A 23,452-nucleotide genomic window follows, 5' to 3' on the forward strand; every position below is an offset into this window, starting at 1 on the left:
GTCTTTAGATTGGCTGCACAAATGCCCAGTCTTGTACTCAAAATACTTCTACAATTGTGTCTCTGATAGAAGCGGGTTCGCTTTGTAAGCAAAACAAGATTCTACAATCGTCGTATCTTCCTATGATGTGGCAGTCATGCTTAATTGTCAGACCTCTAGTTGTTGCTTGGAAGTGCTGTGAAAATTAATTAGTAATTTACTGAGTTACTCCAGCAAAGTAGCTGTGTATTGTGAGTAACATGGTGCGTATAGTTGAAGTTTAATATATGTACTTGTTTATTTATGAAGACTCACGAAATTTTTTAAGAGTAATTTCTTAACCCCAGTAGTCTTCAGAAACTGATAAAAAAATGGCGTCGAATGGCGAGATCTTTATTTCTATCACAAATCATAATCCTCAGTCCGAATTTCCAAAGTGTTTACAAACACTTCGTAACAGCTACAGCTTTTACAAATTATTCACATTGTCGGCAGGAAAGTGATATGCTGACTATTTAAAAATGGGTGCAAAGAACTGACTGTTTTGCTTCCTCCTTCATCGTTTCTGTTCTGGTCATCGGCCCTCATTCTTCTACCATACGATATACCTTAATTATTTTCTTATTTCTGATTGTGCTTCTTTCTTTACGGCACAGGTGGTAGCCCATTCGTGTGTTGCATTTCCTCAATATGTTTCCAGAATCTCGTCATCCTTCTTTCCCACTTTTGTCCAGAGATCTTCAGTATTCTCTTATCCGCCGACTCCGTTGGTGACACTTCTATACATGCATAAATTAAAGTTCTCCGCCGCGTTTCTATGTTAGTGTGTAAGGGCTAGCCTCAACAACTACTAGTTCAGAGAATTAGTCTAAGCTGGAGAAAATCTTCTTCGCGGCTTTCTAAATGGATGTCATTCAGTTGTTAAGTCGTTACACTTCAAATCTAATGGAGTTTTATCTGTTCAGTCATTCGTCCAGCTAATAATGATCATCGTAATAAAATACGAGAAGTCAATGCTCGAACGGAAAAATTTAAGCACCTGAAGACGTTTCGGTGAATTCTCTGACAGACGCTGAAGAGTGAAACGCAGAATAGTCATCTGGATGTAGATCTAAATAGACAAAAGAGAGTCAAATTCTGCGAGTGGTGCTATATTCCTCTTCACAATAAAAACAATAAAAAATTGGTGCGTGATATTACGAATTACCGGTCAGAAGGTGTATGGAACCACCGCCAGCACAGACGCCTATGTTCAATGCTTCGACAATGTTAAAGGCTGAGCTGTTTTGTACCCAGTAACGTGGAGCTACGCACCACACTTCTCGTATTCATTAAAACGTCACGTGATGAAAGCGCCTCTCGCCGGAATTGTCTGCTCATTAATTTTATCCAAGAGGATGTTTAAAACGAAACTTTACTATAATGAGCCTAAAACGGTAGACGATAGATTATTGAAGCAATTGATGTTGCAGATCTGTATAAGCGAGTCTGACAGCGATCACACGAGCACAAATATCCATAGAGGTACAAGGCGAGCATTTTCAAAAATATCTGTAGTTTTTAAACTGTTGTATTTTTTAAATTTATCCTATATTTAAATAAAATAATGTTGTTCTATAATTGGATGTGCCACTTTTATATTGGACATATTGCAGTTATAGTTAAAATTTGTTTATGGATGGGATCCTCCTTAAGGGATCCTTTTTCAAAAATGGTTCAAATGGCTCCGAGCACTATGGGACTTAACATCTGAGGTCATCAGTCCCCTAGAACTTAGAACTACTTAAACCTAACTAACCTAAAGACATCACACATATCCATCCCCGAGGCAGGATTCGAACCTGCGACCGTGGCGGTCGCGCGGTTCCAGATCTTAGCGCGTAGAACCGCTCGGCCACACCGGCCGGTAGGGATCCTTTTTATTAAATGGTAGAGCATATTGCTTATTACTGTCTATAATTTTAGATAACATGATTGGAGATAAAACATCGATCTATTACAGATTATCACTTAATAAAACAATCAAGATCGCAAATAATTATTCATTTAGAAATGGTGGCCGGTTTTAGCCTTTATGGTCGCCATCTTCAGATCCAAAGCACAATATAGAATGACGTCGGCTGTGCGCAGAACAGTGACGTAAAGTCACGCATGAAATGACCGTGATTTCACGCAACTGTTCTGTGCACCTCAGACTTCAGCCATATTGTGCTTTAGATCTGAAGATGGCCACCATGAAGGCCAAAACCAACCACTATCACAATAAGTGATTATTTGTGATCTTGACTGTTGAATTAAGTGATTATTACCATCTGTACATATAAATTTTAAGTTTTAATTAGAGTATTCACAAAATTCAAAATAAACAATTTTCTGTGTGTATGCCTTGTTACTACATGCTGTGGTTTCTGTGCGTTTCTGTAAATTGAGTTATTGCTGTATTTCTTGCATAACTTGTTCTCTAAAACCATAGACCACTTTAGAAAACTTTACCACCTCGAAATTTTACAACTCAGAATATTAGACTGTTATGGATTGCGTTATTTTATTTTTTTTGGTTGTTTGTATCTGTATAGAAAATGTTTGCACTTTTCCAGGTTTCCCTCATTATCTTGACTTTGAAACTGCACTTTAAAGCCGGCCGCTGTAGTCGAGCTGTTCTATGCGCTTCAGTCCGAAACCACGCGGCTGCTACGGTCGCACGACTGATGACCTCGAAGTCAAGTCGCATAGTGCTCAGAGCCATTTTGCTACGGTCGCAGGTTCGAATCCTGCCTCAGGCATGGATGTGTGTGATGTCCTTAGGTTTAAGTAGTTCTAAGTCTAGGGGACTGATAACCTCAGAAGCTAAGTCCCATAGCGCTTAGGCCTTAGAGCCATTTGAACCATTTTTTGCACTTTGAAACTTGCGGTGTTACTGTTTACAATATACAAAAAATTAAGGCGAACAGTTGAAAGTGATGTTAGGCTTTGTGAGGTGTATGTAATATGGTGTGTGTGGGGGAGGGGGCGTGGGGGGGGGATTTCTTTTCAGTCTAACATGGCTTTCTGCATTTGGTAATTTTTTCCAGTTATTTGTTGTGACAGCTGTTCCTGCACTTAAGAATCTCATGACGGTGTTGGTCTGCTGGAGTGTGATTCATGTCCAGAAGATGTATAAGGTTCTCATATATTTTCCCTTATTGTAAATAATTCATTCAGTAGATGAATGAGTACACTGTAGGAGTAGTCAACAAGATCCCTAACTCTGTGTTGTAATCGTGGTAGACGTATTCGCCAGCTTGTTCTGCAGCGCTGGGACATTCTTATTTGAGGCCTAGTAGCGAGCACTTTAGTTATTTCAAAGAAAGAGACCTGTTATTTTTGAATATGGGAGAATCTATATGGAGTACTTTATAATAAAGATCACAAATCATTAAATACTTTCTTGTTATTTATGTTGATGGAGAAAAATTTTGGAGAAATTTTAGTGCTATGTTCGTAATTTTTGTGAAGAGAAATTTTTGTCATTATTTCAGACGTCTTATATTTATCCGGATTTTTCTCAACAAGCAGCGTTTCACTTGCCAAAAACAAATTTCTTTAATGTAAGATTCTCCTCCATGATTCATAGTAAAGATCTAAATATTCTGTCGCGTGTACATTGCACGATAGATCTTTTCTGATCAAAAAAGAAAGAAAATATAGCAGATTATTTATCTTTAGGTGCTGCATCAGCTGATTTGTATTCGCCTTCGAGAACGTCAATACTCCAGACACAACAGACAGCATGCTGAGCAAGAGGTAAATCACTTTTATTTCAGGGCAGATCTCACCTTGCATTCTTGTGCAAACGGTGTGTAATCGGGATCGTCAAATGTCGTATTAGCAAGTACATTAATTTTCTGTAAACAGTGTTGGTAATTTCAAACAGTCGTTATCTTCTGGGTAGAGCATAATTTGTTTTTTGTGGATATTCCAAATTAAATCATTGTACATCATATCACGCAGTGTTTGCAGTGTGCTTCGGTAATAGTTTTCGTTGAGCACATAATTAGTTTCCTTAGACATTTAATTAGATTCATTTTCTTTATTTGAAATTTTGCATTTCATGAAACTTGAAGTTTAATTTTACGACACAGGGCCAACCAACAGTCAGTTTTGCTCAGCAATAGAATACGATACCTGAATACACGTTACATGAGAAGGAAGTTTTTGAAATCTATATATTCAGTTTTTTCTCATACAGACAATATTTTATAGAAAGCTTACATATGTTAAGCAAATGTAGGATGATAGCTGTTACTTTTTAATACTGTTCTGTGTTCTGTGTACTTAGTATTAACTTTTCTGATTACCTGTACAATGTAAGTTGATTTGCAATCCGGCATGTCAGTTGGTAAATACCAGATGTGTTATCTGTGGTTATATTGACTGTCTTCAGTTTTCTCGTTATACACTTATCTTTTCTATAGTCTATTTTTAGACCTTGTTTTTTGATTATGTTGCTCTACTGCGGGCTTCTTTGTTGTTGTGGGAATGTACCATTTGCTTATATTCATGGATGTTTCTTACTTATGTGTGCTTGTGTTCTGTGTGTTTTATTTGGAAGCAAACACGGACACAAGGGTGAGATTCAACCTCAAGATCTGTACTAATAGGGTCACTTGAAGATATGAAGTATTAATGTGGAATCAGGATTCAAATTACAGTCGGCCCATGCTAATGCAAACTTCTCGATAATGTCTGTAAGCTGCGGTGTGCACGTGGGTCAGCCTATCGCGGTCATATTGCTGCATATGCAGAATAGGCTGACTAGTTGTTAGTGGACTGACTGAGCGAGCGCTGTTGGCAAGCGGGGTGCACTCAGCCCTCGTGAGGCAAACTGAGGAGCTACTTGATTGATAAGTAGCGGCTCCAGTCTCGGGAACTGACATACAGCAGGGAGAGCGGTGTGCTGACCACATGTCCCTCCATATTCGAATCCAGTGAAGCCTATGGGATGAGGATGACACGGCGGCCTGTCGGTACCGTTGGGCCTTCATGGACTGTTCGGGAAGAGTTTTTTTAGAGTTGCCTGAATTTAGCCAAAACAGGAACCAAGTTGTCAATTATTTACATCGTGAGCGAACTGTGTGCCACAGACCGCCAGGTTAGCAGTTCACCCGACAGGCATGGGAGTGGAGCGGGCTGCCTAAGTAATAGGTAATCAACTGTTCGCTTACCGTTATCTAATGCCCACTACCTCAAATATTCTAAATATCGTCAAAAATTAAAATTGTTTTCCCAAACCTCGTTTTTCACAACGGACTGTTTAAGATCAATTTTCTCCAAACTATTAAGGAATTGAAGAACATCTGAGACATGTTAGAAATATAGTATATCACTTCCAACATGAAAATTGTAAATAATTACTTTGACTTATCTTGTTCCTTGACGTTGAATACATTTTCGTCACATTGTCGGCACAACAATTTAGAGGTACTTAAGATTCGTTATGGATGCAGAAAGCTATCGGATTCGTCTAGTGAGCTCTTTGATATTAGTAATAACTCGCAACTGTTCATATTCACTGTTAACATATTTATTCCATAATTTTCAAACGATTATCCTTCAGATAATCAATTACAGACACCGCAAAATGTCCGTGAAACAAAGCCAACTTTTACATTTCACTTCCGGCCAGCTAAGTACGACAGCAGCTTCTCACAACCACTAAGAAAAACTAAGATTATAGGTGTGCCAAAGAAATACTTTTACATAAATTCAAGTTATCTGCATGTTAATAATTAACCATTTTAACGTCAATGACGTAACACGGAAATAAAATTGAATAAGTAAATTTTGAAAGAAATCTAATATATGAGAAGTAATGGCCTTCTTTCAAAAATAATTAAATTGGTATTATTTGTGTTACATCCATGTTTCAGCACATATTTTGCACGTTAGGGTACAAAACTATTTTATTGATGTCATTAAAACTATACGGAATGCGAAATTAAATGTAGAACTCATCTGCATCGTATAGTAAATATATGGAGTGTATCGAATATTCCATTGCCATAGGGTTTAGTTTTGGGCCCACTCCTATTCCTTACATATGCAAATGACCTTCCACACAACAACCAACTAGCAGAATGGCTGCTTTTTTGTTGACGATACTAGTGGTCTAATAAATATCACTATAGAGAAAGCAAGAGAATGTATTGTTAATGACATTTTTAAACTATTATTAAGTGGTTCTCTGAAAATGGATTATCCCCAAATTTTAACAAAACACAGTATATTCAGTTCTGTGCGACAAACAGAATATAACCGACACTTTATGTAGTACACGAACAGGACTCAGTAAACAGCGTAGAATTCTCCAAATTTTTGGGTGTACATATTCATATTAATGAAAACTTGAACTGAAAAAAAAGCATATTACTGAGCTCCTCAAATAACTGTGCTCAGCTGCTTTTGCCCTTCGTGCTGCTGTTTGTCTTTGAAACAAGCTAATCCGTCTCCTGACACATTTTTCATATTTCTACTCTATCAGTAATCTCTTGTGGAATAGCTTTCAGGGGCAAGACATCACTTAGAAAGAAAGTATTTACTACACAAAAGCAAGCAGTACAGTAATATGTGACGTTCATCCGTGGTCGCCATGTAAGTACCTCTTCAAGAAGTTAGGTATTTTACTTGCACCATCAGAATACATATATTCGCTAGTGAAATTCGTCATAAACAACCCATAATAAATTGGAAAGAAGTGTGATATTCACACCTACAGAATTAGATGAAAAAATGACCAGCATTATCCATTATTAAAGCTGTCAGTGGATCTGAAATGAGTTCAGTATGCAGCAACAAGTATTGTTGGTCATTTGCCCAGTACCGTATACTATTGGTGGGACACGTCACTGGATATGTCATGGTTTTTGATAGTGAAAGAGAGGTCTGTTTTTGCTAAAATCGAGTTGGCTCCCTATTGAATTGGTAAGCCTTAGTTTCTTCTCCTGAAATTTCTGTAGTTTGTAACTGGACGGGTAAGTTAAATACTTATCTTGATGATGAGCCACTTGAAGGGAATTCGTAAAACTGCAACCACCAATGAAAACCTGGAGTAAGGTTGGTGTGGTATTCGGCACTCAGCATTAATTGAAAGTGTGTAAACTGGATGGGAAATTCTACTAGTATACCTGCGAGAGAACTTCGCGAAAGATGTCTGCAGCTTTTGTTGCGCGCTGATCAAAAGCAGACGTGCAATCGAGTATCTCACTAGTATGTGGACCATTTAATAAAAAAAAGAAAAAGGATTTACCTGATTCTTTATGGAGCAAACATGGATTTATTAACTTTAGTCGAGGAAGGATACAGCTGTTGAAGCAGCCGGTACCCAATAATTTCCCAGGAGTAGACGGGGAGATGATTTTGCATCAACGGGAGGGAAGAGGCCTAGATTGAAGAAAACTGCTCTACAACGTGAAGAACTGAGGAAAATGAAATACGGTTCGTGGCCAACTGCACCTCATTCATCAGAAATGGCGTCCACTGATTATTAACGTCTAAAACGATCTCTAACTGGAAAATACTTCTCGTCTATTGAAGAGATTACGATAGCTACTTCTCCGCTGCATGCGATGACGTCACAATATGTTTGAGTACGACGCTTTTTACGAGAAACACCGGAGTGCTACTTTATACAAACTGTCTACCGATATAACTGACATTCCATTTATTACTGTTTTCAGTCGCGTTGCATGGCGCGCTGGACCGTGCGCCAGAGATAATTATGCTTTCTACTACAGGCAGTAGTGCTTTAAAAATGTTGAGTGCAGTAATGTTAATTAGAATCCCGACATTGATTTACTTTTCAGACCTGGGGCATTCGCTCTTTTTTGCACCATACTGCGGATTGAGTAGATCCGCTGAAAAATAACTAAACTGGAATAAATAATCAGCTACTGAGCGTTCACAGTAATTGCACTAACTTGTTACCTGCTTTGGGTAGTTATTTTAATAACTGCCCACGCTGCATGTAATTCATTTACCGAAATTAGCACTGGGTGCGCGATAATCATACGGCCATGGAAATAACAAATTATTTCCAAACAGATAGAAATGATATACTAGTATCCTTAAGTCTATGGTAATAACATTCATTGCCATGGAGGCTACAATACTAGACTGCATGACTCACAGTTCATTCTGAATCAACCGATAAGTATACAGAGACAAAAATACTGAATTACCCGGTCGTTTGTTAATTTACAGTTCTACGGAGATAACCAGAGTGTGAATAGTTCATAGTAAAATTTTAAGTTTTTAAAGCCTCATGATCAAGTGATAGCCAACCATCTTTTGAATTATCTTACTAACGTAGATGATTTGTATATTGACAGTTTTTGTTGCATTTTTGTGGGTTGTCAATTTGTTTCATGAGTACTCGTTACTTATTAAAAGTTTTCGTGTCAGAATAGAGTGACCCATTCTGAGTCCTTACAATCAGTCTTATAATTATGCTGAGTAACACCTCTGGTTACTTTTCCTGAAAAATGTTACAATAATTTGTACTGATGTGTAATTTGCCTTCTAGAAGCTGAAACTTGTTCGTGAAGTCTGAGAAGCAAGTTTATTCCTTGCTTACGCAATACAGACAGTTCATAAGATTTAGGCACGATGTACGAAACGGTTGACAGTGACAGATTGTGCCAAACCGATACATATATGTCCCATTAATCTGTAATTCAACAGTTTTTTATGGAGCTTGGCATATGTATAATTTTCAAGAAGATGAATGAAAATACGAGGCCTATTGTAACATTAAATCAGTACTTTCGTGTAAAGAACCATTTCAGTGAGAATAGTGGTGGCCTTCATTCTTTTGTTTACAGCCCAGTTTGCATTACCTAATATGACACGGCAGGTTGGGGAACATTAGTACAACATGGTGGACTTAGCCTCCTGTATCGTTTCTCTGAAGTTCCCTGATGCAGGGATGCAATCCGGAGAGGAATACACTGGGTTGTCTCTCTGCCAGGACATCCCAGGTATTCATAAACAATATCTGTTTATCCCGAGTTACTGTACGATTGCCTTGGGAAATGAAATATTATTTGGGCTGTTAAAGAGTGTGCCCTCCTGCAGCATATTTCGTACACAATACTAAATGTTGAAAAGTACAAGAGTGAAAAGAAAGTGAACCTGGTAAAGAGCCAGGCATTCACACAGAATAAGGAGATAACTGTCTGTTGTTGATGTGTTGTAAGATACGCATTAGCGACAAGGTTTGCTGGGACTCAGCCTACAACAAAACTTAACACGCGTGAGCTGATTATACCAGTTCAGCCACGGTGACTAAGAGTGACTGTTCAAAGTTCACACTATTTATTATTTAATCAGTTATATGTAATACTTAACTCAAATTTGAAACAAATCCCATGTCAGGTAAAATACTAGACAAGAATTACTCTGAATCAAAGTCCTGATCTGATTGGTAGACGCTTCAAAGAAATTCTTCTGACAATGGCACCGCACCTATTCGTCATCACCGATTTCGTCCAAATTTATGGTGCTATATGCAGGTCTTCGCAAGAAATAAAACAGACAGAAGTGGAAGCTGCAGATAGCCATGTTGTTGTTGTTGTTGTGGACTTCAGTCCTCAGACTAGTTTGATGCAGCTCTCCTTGCTACTCTATCCTGTGCAAGCTTCTTCATCTCCCAGTACTTACTGCAACCTACATCCTTCTGAATCTGCTTAGTGTATTCATCTCTTGGTCTCCCTCTACGATTTTTATCCTCCACGCTGCCCTCCAATGCTAAATTTGTGATCCCTTGATGCCTCAGAACGTGTTCTACCAACCGGTCCCTTCTTCTTGTCAAGTTGTGCCACAAACTCCTCTTCTCCCAAATACTATTCAATACTTCCTCATTAGTAATGTGATTTACCCATTTAATCTTCAGCATTCTTCTGTAGCACCACATTTCGAAAGCTTCTAGTCCCTTCTTGTCTGAACTATTTATCTGCCACGTTTCACTTCCATACATGGCTACACTCCATACAAATACTTTCAGAAACGACTTCCTGACACTTAAATCAAAACTCGATGTTAACAAATGTCTCTTCTTCAGAAACGCTTTCCTTGCCATTGCCAGTCTACATTTTATATCCTCTCTACTTCGATCATCATCAGTTATTTTGCTCCCGAAATAGCAAAACTCCTTTACTACTTTAAGTGTCTCATTTCCTAATCTAATTCCCTCAGCATCACCCGACTTAATTCGACTACATTCCATTATCCTCGTTTTGCTTTTGTTGATGTTCATCTTATACCGTCCTTTCAAGACACTGTCCATTCCGTACAACTGCTCTTCCAGGTCCTTTGCTGTCTCTGACGGAATTACAATGTCATCGGTGAACCTCAAAGTTTTAATTTCTTCTCCATGGATTTTAATACCTACTCCGAAATTTTCTTTTGTTTCCTTTACTGCTTGCTCAATATACAGATTGAATAGCATTGGGGAGAGGCTAGAACCCTGTATCACTCCCTTCCCAACCACTGCTTCCCTTTCATGCCCGTCGACTCTTATAACTGCCATCTGCTTTCTGTACAAATTGTAAATAGCCTTTCGCTCCCTGTATTTTACTCCTGCCACCTTCAGAATTTGAATGAGAGTATTCCAGTCTACATTGTCAAAAGCTTTCTCTAAGTCTACAAATCCTAGAAACGTACGTTTGCCTTTTCTTAATCTTTCTTCTAAGATAAGTCGTAGGGTCAGTATTGCCTCACGTGTTCTAACATTTCTACGGAATGCCATAAGTACAGAAATAATACAATTCTTGGTGCAAGCCGGTGGAGGCACAAGCCATTTATGTTAGCGTAGCGCGGGTGACGCAGCAGGATCGTGGCGAAGGGATGAGGAAATCCAAAACCGATACTTGTGTTTTAGTTCTGAATAACCGGTATTTTTCGGTAATTTGTTGGTTCCGTTTATAACAGGTGTTTTTTTTATTTTTTACTATCAACCGACCAAAAACACTGAAATATCAATTAGCCATATCAGCAGTGCTAAAATTTTTCGCTTTCAAACGAATAATTTTTTGTTTTGCATTTGTCTCAAATCTTGCCTTCTTATAGGAAATTGGAAAAGCAATTAGTGCTAGTTTAGTAACAATGCCGACAAACGAGCAACAAACACATGACATAGCATTGGTACAGCATTGCTGTGACAGTAATGTCTTTTTTGACGTATGTCGCGGATTAACGTACGTGTGTAGGAGCAGTCTGACAGACCTCTTCATCGGGTCTATATGGCAGTTTCTCGCTCTCATCATCAGGCACCCGTTGTATTGCAGAATGGCACGAACTATAGTCAAGAAATATTTTTACGACGTGACTTAGCAATGAGGTACTATGCTTCATTTGCTTTAAAAGATGGAAGATCTGTCTACCGCTCCTATGAAATACACTACTGCCCATGAAAATTGCTACACAACGAAGATGACGTGCTACAGATACGAAATTTAACCGACAGGAAGAAGATGCCGTGATATGCAAATGATTAGCTTTTCACAGCATTCACCCAAGGTTGGCGCCGGTGGCGACACCTACAACGTGCTGATATGAGGAAAGTTTCCGACCAATTTCTCATACACAAACAGCAGTTCACTGGCGTTGCCTGGTGAAACGTTGTTGTGATGCCTCGTGTAAGGGGGAGAAATGCGTACCATCACGTATCCGACTTTGATAAAGGTCGGATTAGAGCCTATCACGTTTGCGGTTTATCGTATCGCGACATTGCTGCTCACGTAGGTCGAGTTCCAATGACTGTTAGCAAAATATGGAATCGGTGGGTTCAGGAGGGTATTACAGAACGTCTTGCTGGACTCCAACGGCCTCGTATCACTAGCAGTCGAGATGACAGGCATCTCATCAGCATGGCTGTAACGTATCATGCAGCCACGTCTCGAGCCCTGAGTCAACAGATGGGGACGTTTGCAAGACAACCATCATCTGCACTAACAGTTCGACGACGTTTGCAGCAGCATGAACTGTCAGCTCGGAGATCATGGCTGCGGTTACCCTTGACGCTGCATCACAGACCGGAGCGCCTGCGATGGTGTACTCAACGACGAACCTGGGTGCATGAATGGGAAAACGTAATTTTTTCGGATGAATCCAGGTTCTGTTTACAGCATCATGATGGTCCCATCCGTGTTTGGCGACATCGCGGTGAACGCATATAGGAAGCGTGTATTCGTCATTGCCATACTGGTGTATCACCCGGCGTGATGATATGCGGTGCCAGTGGTTACACGTCTCGGTCACCTCTTGTTCGCATTGACGGCACTTTGAACAGTGGACGTTACAGTTCAGATGTGTTACGACCCGTGGCTCTACCCTTCATTCGATCCCTGCGAAACCGTACATTTCAGCAGGATAATGCACGACGGTATGTTGCAGGTACTGTACGGGCCTTTCTGGATACAGAAAATGTTGGACTGCTGCCATGGCCAGCACATTATCCGGATCTCTCACCAACTGAAAACGTATGGTCAATGGTGGCCGAGCAACTGGCTCGTCACAATTCGCCAGTCACTACTCTTGATGAACTGTGGTATCGTGTTGAAGCTGCATGGGCAGCTGTACCTGTACACGCCATCCAAGCTCTATTTGACTCAATGCCCAGGCGTATCAAGGCTGTTATTACGGCCAGAGGTGGTTGTTATGGTTACTGATTTCTCAACGTGTATGCACCCAAATTGCGTAAAAATGAAATCACATGTCAGTTCTAGTATAATACGAGGGCTATCCACAAAGTACATTACGTTTTGGAATTAAAAATAAATAAAGTGTTGGAAATTTTTTTTATTATATACAGATGAAAACCACAAATACTACTTTTCTACATAGTTGCCATTTAAATTAAGGCACTTATCGTAGAGATGGACGAGCTTGGAAATTCCTTCGTCGTATAATTCGGCCGCCTGCGCCTTCAACCACGTGGTTACCTCTTCTTGAAGCTGTGCGTCGTCATCAAAACGCTGCATAACCAACCACTTCTTCATTGCTGGGAATAAGTGGAAGTCGCTCGGTGCCAGGTCGGGACTGCACGGCAGATGAGGAAATAATTCCTACTTAAAAGATTCGAGAACTTCACGAGTGGCATTTGCCGTGTGGGCCCGGGCGTTGTCGTGAATCAGCAAGATCTTTGAGACCAACTTTCCCCTGCGCTTGTTTTGTATTGCTCTTCTGAGGTTGTGCATAGTTTGACAATACCTTTGAGAGTTTATTGTAGTGCCTCTTTCCAGGAAATCCACAAAAATCACACCTTTTCTGTCCCAAAAGACAGTCATTACGTGGTTGAAGGCGCAGGCGGCCGAATTTTACGACGAAGGAATTTCCAAGCTCGTCCATCGCTACGATAAGTGCCTTAATTTAAATGGCAACTATGTAGAAAAGTAGTATTTGAGTGTGGCTTTCATCTGTACATAATAAAAAAAATTTCCAATACTTTATTTATTTTTAATTCCAAAACGTAATGTACTTTGTGGATAGCCCTCGTATATTTGTCGAATGAATACCCGTTTATCATCTGCATTTCTTCCTGGTGTAGCAATTTTAATGTCCAGTAGTGTAATAAAATAGGAAGGAAATTGCCGTATCAGTAGTAAATCAATAACTTAACAATTCATTCAAAGTAGACAATAAAAATAGAAAACAGCTGATCCCCTGAGTGTGTCTACATAATGTGCCGCCATGTACTTATAGCCCTTGAGAACAGACAAGTTAACAGGAAAAAAAGAGTTCTTCAGCCCCAGCTTTCTGGCATTAGCGCTGACTATTCGTAATGCCTAAATAGTGGTATGATCGCAGTTTCCAGCATAATTTTGAGACAAGTTTCAAAAAAATTGTTATCAATATGAGAAAACTGGTGATTCTTTGTAGTATTCAACCCCTTACCTCTTTTCGAGAAAAGCAGCACACGGTGGACATAATTCCTTTTCTTTTACTTGCCTATTTAATATTTTGATTGTATGTATCTTGAAACTTACAAAGTCAAAATTTTTCAATCTTTGTTCGGTTTCCACGTTTATTACATTAAGTGAAAGGACTGAAAAACAGATAATCAGTTATTTCAGAAACCGAGTATTTTGAGCGGTTCTTACGCTCATGTTACACAGCCGTAAAAAACTATATAACCGAAAACCGGTTGTTTTAGCGATAACCGCCCTCCATATTGTGGGACCAAGTCCCTATGACAAAGCTTTGTTCGTTTTTCTTTTTTTTCTGTTCAATTTTTAGTTTAGTTTCATTGCCAATAAACCGAAATAATCCTCAACATTGTGTCAGGCACAAGACGCCGGCCGAGCAACAGGGAAGTAACCGATTTTGTGACTTTTACGAGTTCCTAAGCAGCAGTGAATTATACAGGGTGAGTCACTAACCATTGCCACCAAGAACAACTCCGAAAGTATGATGGGAGCTGAAAAGTTTGCGGGACATAAGTTGCATGGGGCAACGGGGGCCATAATATGACGTCGGTTTTTTGTTGCTAGGTGGGGTCGTCTTAGAGATACGAAGGTAAACTTGTTTTTTTTTTTAAATGGGATGCTATAGTTTGATACTTATTTTCTGATAGCTCTATTGAGAAGAATCCAATGATGGTCTTTGAAGGTCATCAAAAATGTGTCAGAAACGTCCATTTACAGAAGGTGTTCGAAGTGGTGACCATTGGTATCAATGCAGCGCTGCAATATTCTAATCATGGATTGAGTGTTATTCCTTATCACTTCAGCACTTATCGAAACACGTGCTCTGACAATTCTCTCTTGCATGTCTCCAGGTGTGGTTGGAACGACTTTATATGCAATGTCTTTTACGAATACCCGCAAGAAAAAATTCAGAGACGTCAAGTCTGTCAAACGAGCCGGCCATGACACATCTCCTCCGCGTCCAATCCAACGATTTGGGAATTGTCTCTGCAACTTATTTCTAGCCATCAGCGAGAAATGTGCCGGACACCCATCGCGTTGATACCACATTCTGCTCCTTGTTTCTAAATGTATTTCTTCCAATAACAGACCTAATGTTTCTTGACGGAATGTGGTGTACTTCCTACGATTAAGATCTCCTTCGATGAAGTAGGGATCTTTAATTCTGTCCTCCAGAATCCCACACCATACATTCACCGACCACGATTTTTGTTACGCAATTTTCCTCAGCCAACATGGATTTTCAGTTGCCCAATAATGCATGTTATGCAAATTAACATTTCCATGGTTCGTGAATGTAGCCTTGTCAGTAAATAAAATCAAATTAATAAATGTCATCCCTCTGAATCTGAAGTTGAGCCCACCGGCGCAATTCAATACAACGCATGCAATCCGTACCAGTTAATTCTTGCTGGAGACTGATACGGTAAGGATGATATTTGTGGAGATGCAGAACATGAACAGCCGGCCGGTGTGGCCGAGTGGTTCTAGGAGCTTCAGTCCGGAACTGTGCGATTGCTACGGTCGCAGGTTCGAATCCTGACTCGGTCATGGATGTGTGTGATGTCCTTAGGTTAGTTAAGTTTAAGTAGTTCTAAGTTATAGGGGACTGATGACCTCAGAACTTAAGTGCCATGGTGCTCAGAACCATTTGAACCGTTTTTGAACGTGAACAACACTACTCTCGCTCATGCCAGATTCCCTTGCGATCTGACGCAAACTAACACAAGGATCTCGAACCACAGTGGCAAGAGTATCAATTTCCGTTCCCTCTTTAGTAACTTTCCTTTGCAGGATATGTTTCTGATGCGTTGAGGATCCAGTTCTTCTCAATTTATCATACACACATTTAAATGTACGACGTGTAGCGTATAAGTCTCCAGTTCTCACTAAAATTTCGTTGGCATTCTCCGTAAATGAAGAGTATATCGACTTGTTCTTCGAAGGAATACATCATTCACATTCGCTTGATTCGACGATACTAGTCTTACCGTCCCTATTAGTGTTATTTTGCGAAACCGTCGAACGGTGTTTACATGTCAATGGCACGTTAGATGGATACGCCATATTCGGCGAATATTTACTATTTGCACGATATATATGAGAGACAATTGTCAGAGCATGTTCTTCCATAAGTGCCGAAGTTCAAATGGTTCAAATGGCTCTGAGCACTATGGGACTCAACTTCTGAGGTCATTAGTCCCCTAGAACTTAGAACTAGTTAAACCTAACTAACCTAAGGACATCACACACATCCATGCCCGAGGCAGGATTCGAACCTGCGACCGTAGCGGTCTCGCGGTTCCAGACTGCAGCGCCTAGAACCGCACGGCCACTTCGGCCGGCAGTAAGAAGATTGCAGCACTGGGATGATACCAATGGTCATCACTTCGAGCACCTTATGATAACGGACGTTCATACCACCTTTTTGACCTTCAAAGACATTATTGTTACACAACACTGGATTCGTCTCGATAGCCGCTATCAGATACTAAGTACCAAACTATAGCATCCCATTTAAAAAAAACAAAGTTGACCTTCATATCTCTGAAGCGACCCCACCTATAAACGAAAAACCGACGTCATATTATGGCCCACGTTGTCCCATGCAACATTTGTCCCACAACCTTTCCTGCTCCTATCATACTTTCGGGTTTATTCTACTTGGAAATAGCTGGTGACTCACCCTGTATACTTTCATCTGCGTGCTTTGGTAGTTTAGTTTTTGAATCTCGGAGTGTTAATCAATTTACTGGACCCAATTCCTACTTTTTCTATGTGTCTATGCAGCACGTGTCGATAATCGTTTGTTTGTCTGTGTAGTGAAGATTTCCACCATTTTCAGTATGGATGGGATTGTGATTGCTGTGCGCTGATGCGAGATGAGTTGGTGACACTTTGCTCTCAGCCGCAGGCTTTGTTGACTTCGGTGACACAGCTTGAGCCTGCAGTGGATGGGCATCACTGTTGTGGGCCGGCCACGAGGATCCAGCGGACGTCCAGCACGAACCACGAGACCGCCAATGGGTCCACACCATTGCCCAACCAAATTATTGCTCGCATTGAGGTTGAACCCTCACCTGTGGTCAAGTGGTAGGTCGCCTCGTGGCGTGGTAGGATGCGAAAGACTTCTCAGAAGGCCGAACATTAGGCCTCCTTGGTTCGTCTGATAAACAGATTCCAGGTGATATCTGAGGCTGACAATGTCCCTCAGCCAGATGCAGTCAAAAATGGCTCTGAGCACTATGGGATTTAACATCTGTGGTCATCAGTCCCCTAGAACTTAGAACTACTTAAACCTACCTAACCTAAGGACATCACACACATCCATGCCCGAGGCAGGATTCGAACCTGCGACCGTAGCAGTCGCGCGGTTCCGGACTGAGCGTCTAGAACCGCTAGACCACCGCGGCCGGCCCCAGATGCAGTCGCTTCTACGGTTTCAGAGGGAACCTCTCAGTCTGCAAGATCGGAGCAATCACAGATGGTGGAATTACTGGCAGTTGGGAGCTCCAGCGTTAGACAAGTTATGGGTGCCAAGGAGGGAAAGAAATCCAGTATGTAATCTGTATATATTCCAGGTGGAGTCATTCCAGTCTTGGAATTGGTCCTTCCAGGTGCAATGAAGGATGCAGGCAACTGCAGTTGGTGGCTGAGATCAGTACCAATGATGTGTGTCGCTTTGGATTGGCAGGGATTCTCTTTAGTTTTGAGCGGCTTTCAGAAGTGGCAAAGGCTGCCAATCATGCTTGCGAAATGTAAGTAGAACTCACCATTTGCAGCATAGTCAACAGGACCTATTGTGGTATAGAGCCGAGTGGGGCGTCTGCATCAGAGGCTCAGACGGTTCGCTGGCTGTATAGGCTGCAGATTTCTCCACTTGGGCTATAGCGTAGTGGATTTCCATACTCCACTTAACAGGTCAGGACTACACAAGGCAGGAAGCAACTACATGGGTAGCGGTGGTTTTGTGGAGGGGACTGGGAGCTTTTTTAAGTTTGAGGGTCTCAAGAAAATACAAAAAGGGCATCAGTCTAAAAGGAAAAACACCGAAAAGTTGACCTAGAGACAACCAGTATTGTAGTTGTAAATTGTCGTACCTGTGTTGGAAACGAACCGGGGCTCCAAGCGTTAATAGAAAGCGCTGATGCTAAATCGTTATTGACACTAAAAGCTGGCCAGAACTGGAGATAAGTTCAGCCGAAAGTTTGGCGATGGAGCTATCGGTGTTCAGGAAGGATAGGCTAAATATGAGCGCTGGCACGCTACACTCTCACTTTAACAGCACTGTCAGTCAGATTAATATTCATATTTCAGGTCATGATCTTGGTTCCCTAGTATTATAGGTACTACATTTGGTGTGTGTTCAGATGGTTCAAATGGCTTTGAGCACAATGGGACTTAACTGCTGATGTCATCAGTCCCCTAGAACTTAGAGCTACTTAAACCTAACTAACCTAAGGACATCACATACATCCATGCCCGAGGCAGGATTCGAACCTGCAACCGTAGCGGTCGCGCGGTTCCAGACTGTAGCGCCTAGAACCGCTCGGCCACATCGGCCGGCTTGGTGTGTGTGGTTTGACTTTTTTACATGAGGAAATTGTGGGCAGAATGTTCATGTGTAACCTGTAGAGAACTTGTACCTGAGGGACCGTAGTGGAGGCGACAGAGAACATGGGGAGTGATGGATTGCAGGCCATATATGCTGAGTCTAGCAACCTGGCTTTGCGAACGATTCTGGGAAGCAGCACTCTGTGGATTGTACCTGCAGATGAACTTAGGACCATGGCTCTCCCCTCCCTCCACTTAGGGTCGGAACAGGAGGGTGTCAGTCCACAAAACATTTTATCTGGCCCAAGCAACAGTCTGTTGCTAAGGGGGCCAGTTGGCGGAAAGTGGAAGCCATTTAAGAGCGACTACTGTAATCTGAACTTTTGTGCAAATGGTGGGCAGGTCATAAAACTCGGAGTATTCTCGTGTTAGAAGCTGGGATGGTATGGACAGATGGCTGGTGTATGTGTTAGTAGAGGCAAGAATGTAACTGCCGGCCGCAGTGACCGTGCGGTTTTAGGCGCTGCAGTCTGGATCCGAGCGACTGCTACGGTCGCAGGTTCGAATCCTGCCTCGGGCATGGATGTGTGTGATGTCCTTAGGTTAGTTAGGTTTAATTTGTTCTGAGTTATAGGCGACTGATGACCTCAGAAGTTAAGTCGCATAGTGCTCAGAGCCATTTGAACCAAGAATGTAACTCCCCTGATGGCAGGAAGTCGCTAGGTTCTTTTAGCGAGTGGCAAAAACAATTGCTTTCTGGGCATGAAAGTCTGGGAAGTTTAACAGCCTTCTTTCAGAATCTGGAAATGGTTGGCCTGGAAAGATTAGATCATTTTCATAAATGAGAGGCTTTGGTCACGTCGAGGTAGACGTTTTTGCCGAAACATGGCCATGCTTACCGTGAGAACGATGCCTCCCCAGTTTAAAATCTTCTTTTTTTCAGTCAAGAGAGATTCTGAGTCACTGATTGTCTCCTCTCAGTATATGCAAAGCAGAGGCTCGCTCCCCCAGCGTGGGAACGCCGGTGCTGTGTCTGGATTGGCTACCAGGTTAACAGTACAGTCAAGAGGGGCGATTCAATGAGTAGAAGATAGTTCGATTAGTTTGTACACTGTGAAGGTTGTTTCGTTTTTGCTAATTCGGCACGCATACGAAAGCTTGGTGGAAAGCCTTCTGGTCCTCCCCTGGTGGAGAACTTCAGGTCTTTTCCCTAGTGGGTGAGTCTTGTGGTTACTAATTTGTGGTGGACTAAGAGCCAGTGGCAGTTTCAAACTGTACCGACAGTGTGATTGCATATCATATCGGACATATCGTGGGACACGAGGGTGAAGTTATTCGTCTTCAGTCGGCTGCCTCACGTCTGAAAATTCCAGAAATTGGTTTGGCCAGACCAGAAAACGTCTGAACTTCACACTGAAATATGCCAGGATTTTAGGGCTCCGGTAGGGAAGTATCCAGCGTTGTAATAATCAGAACGCCAGTCCGCATAGTTTGCAAATTTTCGTGGTCACGTCAGAACATTACAGCTGACACCGCGCGCCGCACCTCGCTCACGATTTATGCCGCCGCCTGAATCAAGGTGAAAGGGTAAAGTATTGCTGCACCGGCGTATGGTTGTTAAATCATATTCGCAGGTCCATGTTCTTCGTGAACCATAGTTTGTGGTGTACTTGATCGAAGTTGATTCCATTTGACAGTATAGGGCCTCAGAGTGGATTCATATAAACGAAGTCAGATTGCATTGTAAAAGTGTTTAGATCAGGGGAGCATTTGCATTGCTTCCACTGCAGTGAATGCTTTGCCTATCAAGCACCACCCCTTTTCTGACTTGTATTTGTCACTTGTGATAAGATTTATCGGCTCATTGGAGTTGTAAATGAATGAACAAAAATTTGTTATTATTTTTGTAAACTTAAAAACCCTACTGTACTCATTCGTACTTTCTGAAGTATTCACTGCTTTTATTTTATTGTGGTGATACATAGGCACACCAGCAATTCAAGATTCTTTAAATGCGAACATTTTAGGTTAGGCTTTACCGTGATTGTTATTGACATGAAATGAAACAACAAGTTTACTGTTACCAGACACTGTCACAGTAAACTTGTAGTTTCATTTAATAAAAGATTCAGTCTTCTTAAATTGGTTAATTTGCCCATTAATCTGACTTCTGAAAGTGACCGCGGACATAGGCAACAAAAGTGCCATGAGTAAATTCACTAACTTCATATATAAAAAATTAAGGCTGTAGCACACGGTTTGAAGGTTACTGAGATGCCACACAGAAGATATCGTCGACGTTCCAGACACACAATTTATAAAACAATTGAGAACATCGAATTCTCCACATCAGCTGCAGACAAGAAGAAGAATACATTCAAGAATACTGCTGCAACTGCACTTGTCGATGGACCATGTATTTTCTGTGGATGTAGACTTAATTTTAGCATAGACATTAACGATACATTTACTCATGGTAACGGTTGGCTTACTGTAGCCATTGTACGAGGTGGTACTGGAGTACCTAATGTACCAGGACTTGAAAGTTTTGTAGACAGAGACATTATTGCATACCGTACCTACCACATTGGAGAACTAGCTAATAAAGACTCTTTATGTAAAGATAATAACATTTAGCATCACTCGGACGGACGCATATTTATGATTAAAGTAAGCGACGGCTTGCAAGTACAGTTGGCAGGGTGTGTTTGTTGCTGTTGGAAGTAGTTTACTTGTAGCGAAATTGAAGTAGATAGTTCCTCTGAGTTAGTATGGTCAATGGTCTTTCTTGTTAACACGGAACAAAGTAATAACTGGATACTTTTACCGACCTCCCAACTCAGATGACATGATTGCTGAAAGGCTCAAAGGAAACTTGAGTCTAATTTCAAACATATACACGTCTTGAACAGTTATAGTTGATGACTTAAATTTACTCTCGATACCTAGGAGAAAATACATGTTTAAATCCAGAGATCCGCATAAAACATCATCTGAAATTGTACTAAACGCTTTCTCTGAAAATTATTTCGAGCAATTAGTTAATGAACACATTAGAATAATAAAGGATTGTGAAAACACACTTGATTTCAAAACAACAAATAATCCTGAGTTGATAATGAGCATCAAAACGGACACAGTGATTAGTGAACACTGGGCTGTCGTAGGCAGGCCGAGTACTATAACTCTGAAATCCACGAAAAACAAACGAAAAAATGTATCTACTCAAAAAAACAGACGAAATTTCGCTTGATGCCTTCCTGAGAGAAAATCTCCATTTCTTAAAAAAAAAAAAAAAAAAATTATGGGTGTGAAATCTTATGGGACTTAACTGCTAAGGTCATCGGTCCCTAAGCTTACACACTACTTAACCTAACTTATCCTAAGGACAAACACACACACCCATGCCCGAGGGAGGACTCGAACCTCCACCGGGACCAGCCGCACAGTCCATGACTGCAGCGCTTTAGATCACTCGGCTAATTCCGCACCGCTCCATTTCTTCCAGATTAATAATGTAAGTGTAGACCAGATGTGAACTGAATTCAGGGAAATAGTATCGGCAGCGGCTGAGAGATTTATACCTAATAAATTAACAAGCGACGGAGCTGATCCTCCTTGGTACACAAAACGGGTCAGAGCACTGTTGCAGAAACAACGAGAAAAGCATGCCAAATTTAAACACACACAAAACCCCGAAGAATGGAGATCTTTTTACAGAAGCTTGAAATTTAGCGCGGACTACTGCGAGTTGCTTATAACAGTTTCCACAACGAAACTTTGTCTCGAAACCTGGCAAAAAATCCAAAGAGTCTGGTCGTATGTAAAGTATGGTAGTGGCAAGCCACAATCAGTGCCTTCTCTTTGCGATAGCAATGGAAATACTATCGATTCCAGTGGTGCTAAAGCAGTTACTTAATACAGCCTTTCGGAATTTCTTCACCAAAGTAAACGAGGTAAATATTCCAGAATCCAAATCAAGAACATCTGCCAACATTAGTAACTTCGAAGTAGAAGTCCTCTGGCAGAGAAGCAGCTTAAAACACTTAATAGGAGCAAGTCTTCTGGTCCAGATTCTATCCCAGTTAGATTTCTATCAGAATACACTGATGTAATAGCTCCATATTTAACAATGATTTATAGCTGCTCCCTCGACGAAAGACCTATATCCAAAGACTGGAAAGTTGCACGGGTCACAAGAAAGGAAATAGGAGTAATCCGCTAAAGTACAGGCCCATATCATTAACGTTGAGTGGCAAGATTCTGGAAAAAATTTTGTGTTCGAGCGTCATGAATTACCTCGAAGTTAATGGTCTACTGACACAATGTGAACAGGGATTTAGATAACATCGTCCTCGTGAAACGCAACTAGTTCTGTTCTCACACGAATTGTTGAGTACTGTCGACAAGGGATTTCACTCGATTCCGTATTTCTAGTTTTCCAGATGGCTTTTGATACCGTTCCTCACAAGCAGCTTGTAATCAAATTATGTGATTATGAAATATTGTCTCAATTAGGCAACTGGATTCGTGATTTGCTGTCAAAGGTCACAGTTTGTAGTAATTAACGGAAGGTCATCGAATAAAACAAAAGTGATTTCTGGCGTTCCCCAAGGAGAAATCTTAGCAGCTATCGTAGGATCTTAGGGGATGATGCTGTCATTTATCGTTTAGTAAAGTCATCAGAAAATCAAAACCAATTGCAAAACGATTTAGATAAGATATCTCTACAGTACGAATGTTGGCAACTGTCCGTAAAAAAGGAAAAGTGTGAAGTTATGCACATGAGTGCTGAAAGGAATCCCTTAAATCAATCAGATCTAAAGGCCGTAAGTTCAATTAAATACCTAGGAATTACAATTACGAATAACTCAAATTGAAAAGAACACATAGAAAGGCGAACCAAAGGCTGCCTTTTATTGGCAGAACACTTGGAAGATGCTACAGATCTATTACAG

The sequence above is a fragment of the Schistocerca americana genome, chromosome 6, assembly GCF_021461395.2.
Source record: "Schistocerca americana isolate TAMUIC-IGC-003095 chromosome 6, iqSchAmer2.1, whole genome shotgun sequence".
Taxonomy (NCBI): domain Eukaryota; kingdom Metazoa; phylum Arthropoda; class Insecta; order Orthoptera; family Acrididae; genus Schistocerca; species Schistocerca americana.